This window comes from Arvicanthis niloticus, chromosome 13, assembly GCF_011762505.2.
Source record: "Arvicanthis niloticus isolate mArvNil1 chromosome 13, mArvNil1.pat.X, whole genome shotgun sequence".
NCBI classification, from domain to species: Eukaryota; Metazoa; Chordata; class Mammalia; order Rodentia; family Muridae; genus Arvicanthis; species Arvicanthis niloticus.
The window spans coordinates 34,460,348-34,476,375 of NC_047670.1; the positions used below are offsets into that span (position 1 = coordinate 34,460,348).

Genomic DNA, 16,028 nt, shown 5'->3' on the forward strand with positions numbered 1-16,028 from the left:
GTCTTTCATGACTGGTTTATTTCACTCACCACAGCATTTTTGACGTCTGTACACGTTGTTACATGGATCGGTGCTTTGTTCCTTTTGCAGAAGAGGATGGGCACTGTGTGTATGTAGACCATACACTGGCAGACTCCTTTTGACTATTAAGAACAATGCAGCCAGAAACACCATATACACCTGTAGGTTACTTAATTGCTTCTATCCCCATTCACTCCCAAATGAATGAGACTCAGACTGTGATTTATTTATGTAGCTTTGGCACAGATTACTGGGGGAACTGCCCCAAGTGTATTTTTCTATTAGCTACTTCTCCAGCTGTGCTCCCCAAATGCTTGCTGTTTCTCTCCCAGGCTAGTTCTGCTCCATCCACTTGTCCCCAGGGTCCATTCCACTCAGACATGTGCTCCTGTTCCACCATATCCAATGGAGATCTCCTGTTCCCTCCATTTCCCTCCTCTTTCCTCCTTTCTTCTCCTCTCCACATTGTCCCCACCTGCTATTCACGCCGAGTAACTCAAACTCCACCCACTTCTATTCTCCCCAGAACTGCCATTTTTATTTAACCAATAGCTTTAAATTTGAGAGCCAGGTTTACATAGCATCACTTCATGTACTTGAGGATCTGCGGGGGGGGGGGGGGGTGTGCAACCAGATCTTGGCCGGGAGTCAGTACTTAGCATTTGAATACATAGCAGCACCAGACCAACCCCCAATATATGGCCTTGTGTAGCAGGGACTTGGATTTGAACCTGTTTCTTCCAAAACCTACTCCAGGCACTTTTTTAGCAGTTCCATGGCTCAAATGATGGTCCTGTGGAAACCTGCCTGCCTGGCAGAAACTAGAGGGAAAGAGTTCATGATCTTGTATCCTCTCCCAGAGGCTTCCTGGCAACCCTAGCTGTCTCCGAGGCCTGGGTGTGAGTGAGTAAGCCGGGGATTACTCAGCACTCTTGCTGTTCACCACGCAGAAACATGCAGAGAGAGAAGGCCTGGGCCTTTGGACCTCAGCGGACCAAACCCACCGGGTTCTGAGATGTGCATAAAAGTCTGGGTAGCATCTGAAATGGAAGGTGACATATGACATGCTTCAGTCTTAGACTTGACCACAGGGCTTGTACTTCAAGTCACTTGCTGCTCTCTTCTGAGCCAGTTGCCTCCTTCCCTGGTTCTCTCAGGACAAAGAAAGTGTTGTAACACCGACAGTTGTCGGTAGAGAGACAGATACATGCACCAGAACCCAGTGATCTGTCAGTTCTGTTGAGATATCCGTCCTTTAACTACAGTCTTAATGCATCAGCTGACTCGGGGAGCCAACCCTATTGGATGCTCCGTCCTCTAGTTGCTGAATAACACTTTCTCCTGCCTTTTAAAACAGAACTCAGAGAGGCATATAAACCATAATTTCAGATGTATCAGCAATTATTAAAAATAATGAATATATAAAGAAAAAATAAAAATAAAACAGAACTCAGACTGATGCCTCTTCTCTTGTCTAACTCCTTATCACTTGAATTCTACTGGAATTCGGGAGAAAAGATTGTGTGTTGGTGCATTCCAAGTAAAGCCCCTGGCACCACTGAGGTGCTCAGAGAAGGAGGTAGCAGGAAGCAGGCAGGCAGCCAGCAGCAGAGGGGACTGCAGCTCTCACCTGGCTGCCTGGTCCTGGCAGTGAATTCCCTGCCAGGTTGGCAGAGTGGGGATGGCAGGGTACACTAAGCCAGAGGGGACAGAAAAGCACTCTCAGCACTTGAGTCCCACATGCTGAGGTCACAGTAACAAATGGTGACTCTGGTAGAGAACTTGACAGTCAGTGACAGCTGGAGCAGATGGCATTTGTCCTCAGCTCACAAAGCACGGGGGCTTGTCACTTATTTCTCAGCCACGCCTTCAGCCCCCATCTCTGCCCTGGCCTCATTTCAGCTTCATTGCAAGCTGCTGCCATTTTGGGAGCAGAACATGGGTGTCCAGGCTGCTGGATTCTTTCTTCTCCCCATTTGTCACCTCCAAGGTTCACACTTAACCAAACTCCAGCTAATTAAAGCTCACAACTGTTTCCTTTCCTGAAACAATGGGTTTTTCCTCAGCAGTAGATCTCACAGCTAATTCAGACACTTCCACCAGAAGATGCTTCCTCCTGTAGTTTTGTCATCCTAGGTCTTCCGTCTCTATGATTAAGTCATTCCAAACTGCTCTGGGGCAGAACATCTCCCTTTAGGACTCTCCCAAACAGGAATATCATGTCTTCCTTCTTTGCTTTCTCCAAATCTGAATATTGACTGGATCTGTCCAGTCTGGTTCTCTACAGCTATGAAGAAGCATCCTGGAACTCTCTGCTTTTTCCACTGTCTCTGAGAGGTTCTGGTGATCGTGTATACCTTCCTCTAAGCCAGTGGTTCTCAACCTATGGGTCTCAAATTCCTTGGGGTCGAATGACCTTTCCACAGAGATCACATATCAGAAACCTTGCATATCAGATATTTGCATTATGATTTATAACAGTAGTAAAATTACAGTTATGAAGTAGCAATAAAATACTTTTATGGTTGGGGGTCATCACAGCATGAGGAACTATATTAAATGGTTGCAGCATTAAGAAGGTTGAGAACCACTGCTCTAAATGACCTTAAGCACCTCAGAGTCCTACATAGTGGATGCTGAAGCTAAGGGATCACCCTACCAGCTAGGGTTTGACTGTGTCTCACAAAGGCCCAAGAGCCAAGCCTTAGTCCCCAGTATGATGTCTTGTGGCATTAGATAGAACCTTTAAGGGGTGAAAGCTCAGTATAAAGTAATTAGGCTATATATAGGTCTCCACCCTCGTAAAAAAATTAATGCAGTCCTTGCAGGACACATGAGTTCTCACAGAAGCAGGTTGTTATAAAGTAAGTCCACCCCACCAGCTGGACCCCTTATACATGCAGCCATATCCTCCGTTCCTCTGTCCAGCCATGTTGTGATGCAGCCAGAAGCCCAACCGGTATGGCAACCAGATTTTGGGTCTCCTGATTCTAAACCTGTGAGGCAAATAAACCTCCTTTTTTGTGTTGTAAAGTATCCAGCCTTGGGCGTTTTGTTATAACAACAGAAAGTGAACTAAGATACCATCTAATTAGACCCCAGGTCCAGAGTCGATCAGAACCTGCCCTGTATGGTTCCTAAGTAGGTACTAGGAACAGTATTTGGGGCTTCTAGTTCCTTTCCATGCCGTGCCTTCCTGTGCAAATGTGTTTCCAGAGATAAGACAGAAAACCAAGAGCCAGTAATGCTACTGGCATGGTTGGGCCATGCCACAAGAATGAATGACTGCCTTTACCTAAGCTGTTTCCCACATCCCTCTGTCTCTTGGATCTGCTCACATCTCCATGTTTCATAAGGCAAAGGAATAGCATGCTGTCTTTGACCCTGGAGAGCCCCCTAGGTCTCTTCTTGGTCTATTTTGGGGAAGCAGTAAACAGATTATAAGGAATTGGTTAGAGTCCTGTTCTTACCATGTGGGGATTGTATTCAGAAAACCATCCATTTCTTTGCTCCTTTGATTTCTTGGGTTCACCACGGGACAACTTTTCTCTCCTGGTACAGGGCAACAAATAAAACACACCTGCCATTCATTCCATTGGAAATGGACCTGTGCCCTTGATTCTGGTGGACTCTCATTTTGTGAGGCCAGTGGCAAAGGCTAGGGTGGAGCACAGGCTATGTCTCCCCTCTACAGTCATCTTAATACCAAAGAAGCTGATAAAGAATAAATACAGCTGGGCGGTGGTGGTGCACGCCTTTAATCCCAGCACTTGGGAGGCAGAGGCAGGTGGATTTCTAAGTTCGAGGTCAACCTGGTCTACAGAGTGAGTTCCAGAACAGCCAGGGCTACACAGAGAAACTCTGTTTCAAAAAAGACCAAAACAAAACAACAACAACAGCAAAAAAGAATAAATACTACCGTATCAGACCAAGAAAGGGGGTGATGGAGCCTAAAGTCTCTGACACTTCCCTGAAGCAGGTTCCAGATCCTGAGAATTTCGTGGTTGGGTCTTCTCCTTGCTATCACTCCACAACCAGTGGTTTATAGGAGTGCTGAACATGGCTGACCAGGCCCAGGCACCTGAGGAAGGGCAGACAGGCCTCTGGCCTCAATGAGTTTCACACTGCCTGCCTTGAAGTGGAAAGGCAGGTGCCGGCTCCCAGCCTTTCAGAGCATCGGCTGACTCTTTTATGAGATTACAGGCCCTTTCATCTTGGCTTTGGCCCGGTTTTCCTCCTTCCTAGCAAGGTTCCAAAGACAAGAACAAGGAGGGGTGCTCATTCATAGCAGAGTCCCCGCTGGGCACGGTGACCCGGCCCATGCATCTTCCAGCCATGTGCTTTTTAGCAGAGCAAGCTGGGAAGGCGCGCAGAGGACAGGGTTAAGAGGGGTCTTTCCCCCTGGCACCAGGAGGAAGTTGCATTGCATCCTGGGAATGCTCTGATCATGCCTTTGCTTTGTGTCCTCCACTTCAATTCAGTGGAAAGCGGCTTTGGGGCCTTTTCTTTCTCCTTTTCTTCTTTCCCTAGAAGGGCTCTTTTAAGGCCAGGGCTGAAAACACAACACACCCCTTGCATCCCTGCCTTCTGAGCGCACGGACACACACCGCCTTCGTTCTTTTCTGCGTTTGTTCATCGTCTTGCTTTACAAGCTGGCGTGCCTACAAAAGCACAAACGGGGTTTCCTCCCCATGTTGCTCTCAATGAAACACCAGGAGCTCTGCCCTCTCTGTAATCCCAATTCATTCCTTCCACCTGGCTGTCCTATCTTTTAGCGGTTTTTCCAGGCAGAGTCCCTCCGCTGGCTTGCAGTTCCAACACCTAGAAACAGAACAGTACAGCATCAAAAACAGAATCCCTGGTCTTGGCATTCGTGCTTCTTTCTGAGACGTTTTGGACACACACACATTCCCCCCACCCCCCCACCCCGCGTGCACCATCTTCACCACTGTCCCCTTAGCCCCACCCTCCCCAGGCTGTGTACAGCAGTTGCTTTTACATCTCTGTGCACTTCCTCAACAAGACAGCCTTACTTTTCAAGATCTATCGTTTCACAAGGCTCACCCTTTCCCTCTGTGTAGCCTCCGCCTCTGTACCTACTGGCCAGAAACACCGTGAGTCTACACTAAGAACACTCCCCCCACACACACACACACACACACACCATGTATAATTAGGAACTATGCTTCCAGGAATGTCCAGCCTTAGTCTCCAAGCTGGGTCACTGTACATGGAACTTGTCACCACCCACTGTATAAGGCCTCTGGGCTCTGGTCATATCTAGTCCCTAGGCCTTGGAGAACTCTGCAGGTGTCCCTCATTCTAAAGAGCCACCAAATAATCATCTCCTAATCTACCCAAAATAAGAGCACTTAGACTCATGCCCCTGATACAGAAGCTACACAATATCTATGCCATACTCTGATGCAACCCACAATGCTTAGCATACCCCAGTCCAAAACCTCTGCTGTAGTGTGGAGAAGCTCTGTCTTATCCCATCCCTGCCGCATGCTGTGAACTACCACCAGTCTCCAGAACTCTGTTGAGGCAGCTCTGTTTCACTCTCTCTCTCTCTCTCTACCTCACAGACTCAGATATGGATCCTTGGGACCTGGGCCAAAAGGTGACCTGATAACGATCAGGCAGCAGGCCATTGTCAGACCTGTATTTCCATCTGATGGCTAAAACCCCTGTGTACTCAAGTCAGGTTATTGCCTTGTCTAAGGCAATAGACAATGTGTTACTTCCCCCAGACAACCCTTGGGGCCATAGACATCACGAAATTACAGCCCTACCTATCCTACCACAATTTTCAATGTGTCCTGACATGTTTGAATCCAGAAACAAGCAAAACATAGACCAAGGCAGCACACACACACACACACACACACACACACCATTGTCCTTTCCTTAGGTGGCACACACACACACACACACACACAGACACAGTCTTTCCTTGCCTAGAGAAGACATCAATAATCAATCACAACACAGATTCTGCCTGAGAGAGCCAAGAAATCCACACAGACTTCACCTCCACTCTGAGACTTTCCAGATCCCCTCATTAGAAATAACTCTATAGTGTCTTCAGTTTTTTTGTTGTTGTTGTTGTTGTTTCTTTGTTTGTTTTCTCCTTTCATGGCCCTCAGGACTTGACTACTTCTGCCTGAGCTCATCTAGCTTGTAATAATAAAACTGATAGCCATGATTTAAGCTCTTATCTTCCTTGACCCAGAAACTGTTGTTCTCTGTGTCTCTTATTAAGCTCACAACTTATTTAATCTTTACCGTCATGTGGAGTCTGTACTATTACTGGCCTCATGTGACAAGTGAGGAAACTGAGACCCAGGAATTATTGTTCTCAGGTTAGAGAGTATATCCCACCCACCTCATCAGTTCAGTCATGTAGGGACCTTTTTTATTAGCTGCCCCTCCCCAGGCTATTTGTTGATAACTGCAGTGGGCTCTGAGAGAGAAGGAGAATCTAGCACTGTGCTTGAGGTAGCCAATCTTTTTTTTTTTTTTTTTTTTTGAGAACTTATTTTGAGGGACATGTTCAGGGAGAGATAGAAGAATAGAGCCCAGCTAAACAATGGGCTGTTGAATTGGACATTGAAGGAATGTGTAAACAGGGAAAGAGAAAAGGAAGACGCTGAAGCATGTCTGCCTCTTACTCCTAGCCCCAGGTGGGACCTCCCTCCTCCCTTCCCTCCTTCCCCTCTTCCCTCCTTCCTTCCTTCCCCACTTCCCTAATTACCTCCTCTCTCATCCTTTCTCCCTCTTCCCTCCTCCCTTCTCTCTCCTCTCCTCCCTTCTCCTTCCTCCCTCCCCCTCCTCCCTTTTCCCTCCCCCTCCTCCCTTTTCCCTCCTCCCTCCTCCCTATTACCTCATCACCTCCTCTCTCTTCCCTTCTCCCTCTTCCCTCCTCCCTTCTCTCTTTTCCTTCCTCCCTCTTCCCTTTCCCTCCTCTCTTCTCCCTCTTCCTTCCTCCCTTCTCTCTCCTCCCTCCTCTCTATCCCCTCCTCCTTTCTTTCTCTTCCCTTCTCCCTCTCCCCTTCTCCCTTCTCTCTCCTCCCTCCTCCCTTTTCCCTCCTCACCTCCTCTCTCCTCATCACTCCTATGCTCAGCTGACAGAATCAGAGTCTGCTTAAAGAGTCAAACCCTCCTGGGCTGTAGGCACCCATGGTCCCTCACAGAGGGGCTGGCAGGAAGGGCCCTCACCACCAGGTTCTCCTGAGTCTCATTGTTCCTGCTAAGACAGCCTCTCCCAACCTTGCAAGGAGTATGGGGGTCACTGGCAGGCATGGTCCTACATATGTTTGCCTTTCAACATGATGAATTTCAGGATGTGTGGCTTACATTTATACATACAGCTCCCCCCCCCCCACACACACACACACACAGCCTTGGGTTCTGTCTATGGGTTGAACTAATCACGGTCAAGAATATACAAAAGAAAATATCCACTGTAGTGAATATATGCAGATCTATTTTCTTGTCATTCTTCATGTATACATTTTAACACATTTTACATAATCTTTATAGGGCACAGGGTTTAATAAGTAGCACAGAGATCATTTTAAAGTGATAGGAGGTGATGTTTAGATTTTATACAAACACAATACAGTTTCATGTCAGGGACAGAATCACTGATACTCTCTGGTATTCGTCGTGGATTCTAGAACCAGTTGTTCACAAATAACACCAATTTGTCAGTTATCTTTCAATAACTCTTTTTTATAAAAGTTGGAATTATGTGTTTATATATACGCATATACATATATGTACACATATATGCACATATATTATATATCTATGGCATGTAGCCGTGGTTTTTGCTCTTTTTCCTTAAGATGCGAGTTGCACACAATAAAATGTGCTTTTTCAGGTGCAATTCTACGAATTTTATCAAATCCATGTTATTGAAAACTCACTACCAAAACCAATATGTAGAACTACTCTGGCTCTCTCAGTCCACCCCCAACACATGTCCCACCATGCAGTCAGCCCTGGCCTCGACCTCCAGGACCCACCATCTCTTCTGTCTGTACTGTGCCTTGCTCTCCGTCACATAACTGGGATCCCAGTGTGCTGATGCTTCAGTTTTCACTTGACGTTATGTGCATAGGTCCCCTTGCCATTACATATTCTTCAAAGGTATTACTTTTTAATGACTGCCTGCCTCTCTCCACACTGCATGCCCTCCAGCTCCCCGCAGCAGTCTCTCTCAGAGAATAGATATGAGAGAGAGGCAGGAGGTCATGTTGGAAAGAACAAGGGCAGGTTTGATCTGATTGGTGCTCATCACCTTTGATGGGACGTGCTGGCTCTCCCACCATCAGCCAGTGAGATGAGCAACACGGAGGCCAAATGGACAATAACAAACTCCCTATGACAGCAACTTCCCCAACTTCGTGTTATTGGAGCCCTGGCTGACACGGGCACCTTCTGGACTCATGGGTGGGGGTCTTTTAAAAGAGATAGGGGAGGATTGCTTCTCCTCCCTTCAGCCCCCCTCTCCCATGAGAATGGCTGGAGATAACTGCCTCAGAGAGCCAACCACAGAGCCAGGCACACAGGGTTTGTTCTCCTTTCTCCTGTTCTCCCAACCCCCAGCCACCACCATCTCCTGGTATCTCGGTTCACAGACTGTAAGTACTATCACCACAAAAGAGAGAGAGAGAGAAAAAAAATACAGTAACCATAGGAGGGGCTGGATATGGTGATTGGCTTCATAGCATCATGTCTGTGTTAAAATACCACAGTGTACACTGCAAATACATACGATGTTTATTTGCCAACTACATCTCAAGGAAGCTGGGGTGAGGGGCATAGAGACAAGTTGAGCTGCCTCCCTACACACTCAAGAGGGCTCAAAGACAGGGCATGGGAGGGAGGGAGGGAGAACTTCAGAAAAGAACAAGTCCGTGATAGGCTAGGCTTCTAGACCTTTCCCCCATAGATAGAAAAGGCATATGTTTAGTTCATAATAGAACCAGGGAGTTGGGGTAACAACAGCTGTTTCTCCCAAAATTGTTCAATGCCTCATCTGCATCCGCTGAGGGCACTGGAGTTGTGGAAACCATCCCGCGTGGCCACCCGGCATTGTCTTCTCCCTCTCCCTGGTCTTGAAATTCTCTCAGCAAGCAGAGCTGGTATCCTAGTGTGTTGCTATGGAAAGGGTGGTAACATCACTCAGGAGCTGGTGAAAAAAACGGGGGGCGGGGTGGGATGAAGGGTGAAGGAAAAGAGGAAAAATGGAACAGACAGGATTTCTTTTCAAGTGTTACTGAAGGGGAAGAAAAATGAGAAACTGTCCCCCACTACATGTACTTATGTCCAAAATCATGGGTGTTAGGGTATGTCCCTGTCCTGCAGGAAAGACTTCAGGGAACATCTTGGTACCCATTGCCACCATGCAATTCTGAGATGCTGTTAGATTTCCAGGTTTTCTGTTTGCTAAACGGACCGTGCAGAGGCCATTTTGAGAAATAGATTCCTATTCCCTGTGTCTTTTTTTCTTGGTTGGTTGTCTTGTTTTATTTTGTTTCAAGGCAGGGCTCACATAGCCCAGGCTGCCCTCAAATTCACTGTATAGCCAAGCCTGACTTTGAACTTCTGATCCTCCTGCCCATCCTGAGTGATGGACTTTCATCACATGCCTCCCCTCATGGCTGATACAGCGGTGGGGATTAAACCAGCTCGTTTGCTGGTCAAGCGCTCTACCAACAAAGCCACTTCCCCAGCGCTTGTGGGTATCTTTAAATAACAAGCTTCATCTTCCTCTTTTTTTCTCTCTTGTTTCTTACATCGGTATACCCAACTTTAACACTCATGACTTGCTTCAGAAAGTACAGCTTAGAGCCTGGGTTCAGATCACTCTGTCTTCATCACACAGGCAAGGCCAACCAGGTAGCTCCATCGGATGTGGACTCAGGTTCAGCCCTTCCTCCACATGTGTTAGGGGTTGTGTGTCAAATGCCTCCACTGGGCCACATGTTTGAACAGTAGTCCCTGGTTGGGGGGGGGGGGCACTGTTTGGAGAAGTTTGGAATCTTTGGGATGGGAGACAGAGTAACCCTGTAGATCACTAAAGGTAGGTCTAAGATTCTCTTTCGGTTACCATCTCTGCTTTCTGGTTATGCGAAACCAATACTCCAAGCTTCCACAGCCACAAATGCTGCCCCAGCCACCATGCCTCCCAGCCACCATGCCCCCCAGCCACGTTGGACTGTACTGTAGGGACAAATAAACACATCCTCCATTAAAGTGATTCTGCCCGGTATTTCTTCCCACCAAAAGGAACAACGGCCGATGCTGCATCCCTCAGGCCTTGATAACCTCTGGGTCCAGATGTAGCACACCTTCAGTGCCCCTGGCAGTCTCCTGACTCTGCCTCTGCTCACATGAGCTACTGCTGCACAGTGACCTATACAGAAACTCAGTGCTGTAGGGCTGTAGGGCTGTAGAGCTCAGTAGTTAGGAACACACATCACTCTCCCTCATGTCAGGGTGCTCAAGGCCACCTGTTTGCAACCCCTCCTTCAGGACTCCATGGACACCTGTGCTAGTGTTCACATGCCCACACAGAGACATGCGTACACACAGAACAATAATTATTATAAGAATAGTAATTATTATTTTAAGTTGGATGTTGCAAATTGAAGTGTACTGTTATGTCTTGAGGTTCTGTGAGAAGTGTCAAGGTGTGTGGCTCGTCTACACTCCCGGAGGCTGGAGGCCTTCACTGAGGTGGGTTGAGAACATGCTGAGGCTATGCAAACACTTGCTCCACACAAGTAGTTTGGTCTGCCTTGAAACATAGTAAATATTGAGTGGTCAGACTTTTGACTTCCCCAAGGAAGCACTGGTAAGGCCAGTGGCTACCCTAGGGCTGCCAAAAGGAAAGTGCAAACAATGGATGGCTTAGGAGATCTGTATTGCTTTCTAGTTCTGAAGGCAAGAAATCCAAACATGAAGCGTCTGCAGGTCCATGGCAAAATCCAAGCTTCTGGTGGCCCCAGTCTGCCTCGGCTTGTAGATGGCCATCTTCCTCATGTCTCCTCTCACAGCCTTTGCATTCTCTCCCCCCCCCTCTCTCTCTCTCTCTCTGTGTGTCTGTCTGTCTGTCTGTGTCTGTCTGTTTATGTTTCTCTGCATCCAGATTCCTCTTTGTAAAAGGACACCAGTCATATCAGCTTAGAGCACACTGTAACGAACTACATTTAACAATTATGAAAACCTTATTTTTAAATTTAAATTTAAATTCTGAGGATCTGGAGATTGGGACTTCACTGCATATTCATTGTCAAGTTTGTACTTTGACAGTTTCATACAGGTGTGTAGCGGATTTTGATTGCTCTGTTCCTCACACCCTCTCTTACCTTCCCCTCATTCATATCAAGCTTATCCCTCGATACCAGTCACTTTTCCAGATTCGTGACTTTTAGTTTTGTGTTGAAACTCATTCAGTTAACTATGGCCATCTGTCAGCTTTTCTCTTTGAAAAGACACAGTTCAGTCCATAAAACGTGGTGAACAAATGTTGTTCTCCTGCCACGGCATCTGTCTCTAAAGTCATGTCCCAAGCCTTGGTGAGAGCAAAGATACTCTCAAATACAAGCCCCAAGGGATGCCCCAGCACCTAAAACAGTGCAGAGTTTAGACCTTAAATATTAATACCTATTATCTTGAGTGGATAAACCTAATAGTTAGCTAGTCTGTGAACAGCCAGTATCCAGAGGGTCCAGTAGAAGCTCCAACATGTCCGGTCTTAGTCAGGGTTTCTATTGCTTTGAAGAGACACCATGACCAAGGCAACTCTTATAAAGGAAAGAATTTAACCTGGGCTGATTTACAGTTCAGAGGTTCAGTCCATTATCACCATGGTACTAAGCACGGCAGCGTGCAGGCAGACATGGCGCTAGAGAAGCCGAGAGTTCTACATCTGGATCTGCAGGAAGAGACAGTGACCTACTAGGCCTGGCTTGAGCTTCTGAAACCTCAAAGCCCACCCTTCAGTGATACACTTCCTCCAACAAAGCCACACCTATTCCAAAAAGGCTACAGCTCCAATAATGCCAGTCCCTCTGAGTCTATGAGGGCCATTATCATTCAGATGACCAGATAGCCCTATGCTTTGGTCAGGCATAAGTAGTCACATAGTGGCAGGTCTCTAGGTTGTGGTTTCAGCAGTTACTGCTGTGCTTATCCTACTGGTGGTGGTACAAGTGGATCAACAGGCCTCATCTCCTCCTTTGAAAGGGAGTCCGCAACCCCCTGCTATTAAGAACAGTCTAGAGGAAGCTGTGTGATGATTCTGCTGTCAATCCAGACACTCCTGAGGAAAAAAGAGGGGACCCTATAGTCTCTGTGCCTGTCTGGTTTCTCAGCATTGGAGTTCTAGGCATATTCTCCAAGGTAATTTTAGAGTCCGTTAGAGTTGGATGGAGCTTGGTGTATGATTGTGGAATGAAGGACTTGGTTATTATCTCTTACGAAACTGGGAATTGCCAAACAAAGTTCTTACCAACCCTGTCTTCTGTAAACTGTGAGACATCCAGGAGATACAGGTTAGGCGGAGGCCAGATTGACCGTGTGTGCTCGATGCTAAGTGAGTGCTGCCTGGTCACCTGCTGAGCAGGCACGCGGTTCTTGGGCCTGGGGAAGATATGAAATGAGAAGCAATGACTGTGCCCACTGGGAAAGCAACCGCTGTACAGGTGGCTCTGATAAGGTCTCTGAAAGGATGAGTCGGATTCCTCCAAAGTAAGGGAGGGCATAACGAGTCTGACAGAGAGAACCCAAGCAGATCGTCACCAGAGAGAAAGGACGTGATGAGGTAGTGCAGGGTGAACTGGCCTTTGGTAGGAAGATTCTGAAGGGAGGCCTTTCCAGACAGGCAGCAGCTGCCATAAAGGTGGGAGTGGGACACCGCAGGTTCGGAAATCAGCATTGGGAGATTGTTAGAGGGTGCAGGCAAGGAAATGCAGCTATTTGTACGCCCTTGGCTGAAGATTGGTCCTTCCGGTGGTATCAGGAAAGGTCCGCCCCTGGCTGAGGATTGCTCCTCCCGTATCAGGAAAAGTCCGCCCCTTGGACTTGGCACTCAGCATCTGGAAGGACACACATGGAGTGGTGCGGGGAACGGGAACTCCCACCAAGCCAACTGGATCAGACCAATAAACCCTGGCAATTAATAAGATAACAGGTGTCACAGCCAGATTGGCCTCATAGTCTAAAGAACACAGACTCACGTTCGCAGCACACACATACGTTCTTCTGCCCCTCAGTCTCCAATGGCTTCCACTGTGCTCAAAATGGAGCCTGGCAAAACTCCTGCCTCTTGGCTCTTCTTTAACTGCTCCACTCAGGTGGTCAGCACCTGCGTATTGCTCCTGTTCCTTCCCTGCTTCTCCGGGAGCCTAGCAAGCTTTAAAACCAGCTGTCGGCCCCTCCTTTCTCCTCACCCACCAGGAGATAGCCGACATTAAGTGGCTGTTGCAATATATGTTAAGGAATTCCTCAGCAACGGTGGCTACAAGTCAGACAGCCTCGCCTCTGAGAACCTGGACTTGTCGGAGAAAACTGGTCTGCTTTGTTCTCTGCCTTGTCTGCAGTATCTAGACTAGAGGGCTGGCCTTTACGTCACCATAAGTATCTGGCAGTAAGGAGGAGGGTGCAGAGAGACCACGAGACAGTGTGCCATTCAGTAAGAGCCTTGGAATTGTGTCTTGAGGGATGGAGGGTCCAAGAGAAGGACTGGAATGGGATTCAGGGGAAAATAAGGAGCCACGTTTGTCACTTCTGAAGAGTCAGGGGATATGGAAGAGGCGCACAGGACAGCCAGAGTGGAAAAGCACGTTACGTGATTTAGATACAAGGTCACGAGTTGGAATTACATCCTTGTTGTGAGTTATTAAGGGGAACAGAAACTTAATCTGACTGTGGCCTTTAGAGGTGGGCTTTGGAGAGCGATTAAATTGGAAAGGTCATTAGAGCAGAGCCCTCATGATTAGATCCTGGGGGGTTATAAAAAGGGGAGAGACCAGAAGCCACACAGCTATACATGCACTCCCTGTCTCTTGCCATGTGATTTTCTCTGCACTATTTCAGGACTTGGCCAGCGAGAAGGTCATCACTACAGCTGGGCAAGGTGGTGCATACCTGTAATTGGAGCACTTGGGAGGGGAAGGCAGGAAGATCACGAGTTCAATATTAGCTACATAGTGACATGAGTTCAAAGCTTGATCCTGCTATTTGAGACCATGTCTCAAAACATACAGAAAGCAGGAGAGGTGAGGAAGGAGAAGGAGAGGGAGAGGGAGAGGGAAGAAGATACTGTCACCAAATGTGGTCCCCTTGACCGTGGATCCCCAGAACTGTGACCCCAAATCTCTTTTCTTTAGAAAGCACTTGGATATTTTGTCATAGTAATACTAATAATTAAAAAAAAAAAAAAAAAAAAAACAGAGTGATCCTCCATGAAAAGAAGCAATGTTAGTCTACCCCTGTAATCCAGCAAGACGTGAGGATGGCTTGACCTCGTGTGGAACCATCGAGAAGGTTATGCACAGAGTGAGGGAGAAAATATTCCAAGTGACTCTGCGTTGTCATCCTTAGTGACAGGGAGCTTGGGGTCCCCGCAGAACCAGAAAGTCGGGTGATGGTCTTACTTAGGATAAACACAGGGCTTGTCCCAAGGATCACACACTCTTTTGTTGTCTCATTAGTAAGTCGACGACATGTCTCCTATGTGCCAGGTTACGTCACATGCTTTCTCTCAATCAACCGTAGTATTTGACTCCCAAAGCAATCTTGTGAGTATTCAGTTTTCGATCCCTTTGTGGAGCAGATGAGAAAATCCAGGTACACTTTTGTCTCTGGCTCCTTTTTTCCTCAAAGAAACTAGCTGTCACGATGTTTTTCTAGCTTCCCTCTGTGACTTCGATTCAATGACAGAAGACCTGTCTCTCCCCCGTGTGTGTGCAGTCCTCAGCCCTTGGCCCTTGGCCATTCTTGCTTATTCTCTCAGGCAGGGACCTGGCTTCAGTGTCTCCTCCAGTTCAGCATGTGGGCTCAGCACTGTGTCTCCTGGGCACGTGGAAGGCACTGGCCTTTCAGTTGGCTGCTCACTCGTACAAAGCAAAAGCTACCGGCAGAGAACGGGTGTGAAGAAGCTCTGAGATGGGTCATGGCAGAAATCCACTTCAAGCCTCCCTCTGGGGCCTTGTGGAGAAAACAGGTTCTAGCATTTTCTGCAGTGCTTGGCAGGCAAGGTCCTGGGCCTTATGCAAATGGATATGTTCGAATATGCTCTGTGACCTATGGTGCAGCTGAGGCCTGAGGGACGCCTTTCTGTCAGCATCATTACTGTTGCTGGTACAGAGGGACACTGTGGACCCAGAGGAGTAGGTGATTTTCTGCAGGAGAGCAGCAGCTCTCAAAGATGCTCAGTGATACAAAAAGAATTATGCAGGAGTGGACTGCCTGCCGGAGGTTCTTTTCCAAGTTTAAATGCAAAGCATCCCTTTCCAGAATGCTTCCACACTGGCCAGGCAGGGGAAGAATTCTAATGAAGGTGAGCACAGAAAGGAAACATTTCCTTCCTGTTTCCTCCTGCATCCAGGCATGTTGCTGAAACCCCTCATGTGTTTGGGAATAGTCAGGACGTGAGAGAGTTCAAATAGGAAAGCATGCACGTACCCTCACCCCAGGCCTTAGTGAGGCTCCAGCCTTGATCCATTCAGTAAAGCCCACTAATGCCATCACCTGTCCAGCCCTTAGTTGGTCCAGGTGCCATCATAGACACCCCCTGCTTACCAACCTTGTACTTGGTTTTAGGTGGGTTGCCCCAACTCAATCTTTCAATAAACTGCCAGAGGCCACCTGCCAAAAGCCTCTTGGCCTGTGTACCTTTTTGTGGGCCATGACTCCTCAGATACTCTAGTCTCCTCATTTAAAATGAGCTCTGAATCAAGTAAGAGACCCTGCCTTATTTAAGAAGA

At 47.6% G+C, this 16,028-nt stretch overlaps 1 protein-coding gene across 1 annotated transcript in view; it reads left to right on the forward strand.

Annotated features, from left to right (window-relative positions):
- The window catches only part of Zhx2 (zinc fingers and homeoboxes 2), a 149,267-nt gene that overhangs the window by 102,023 nt on the left and 31,216 nt on the right, over positions 1-16,028 (forward strand). The window lies entirely within an intron of this gene.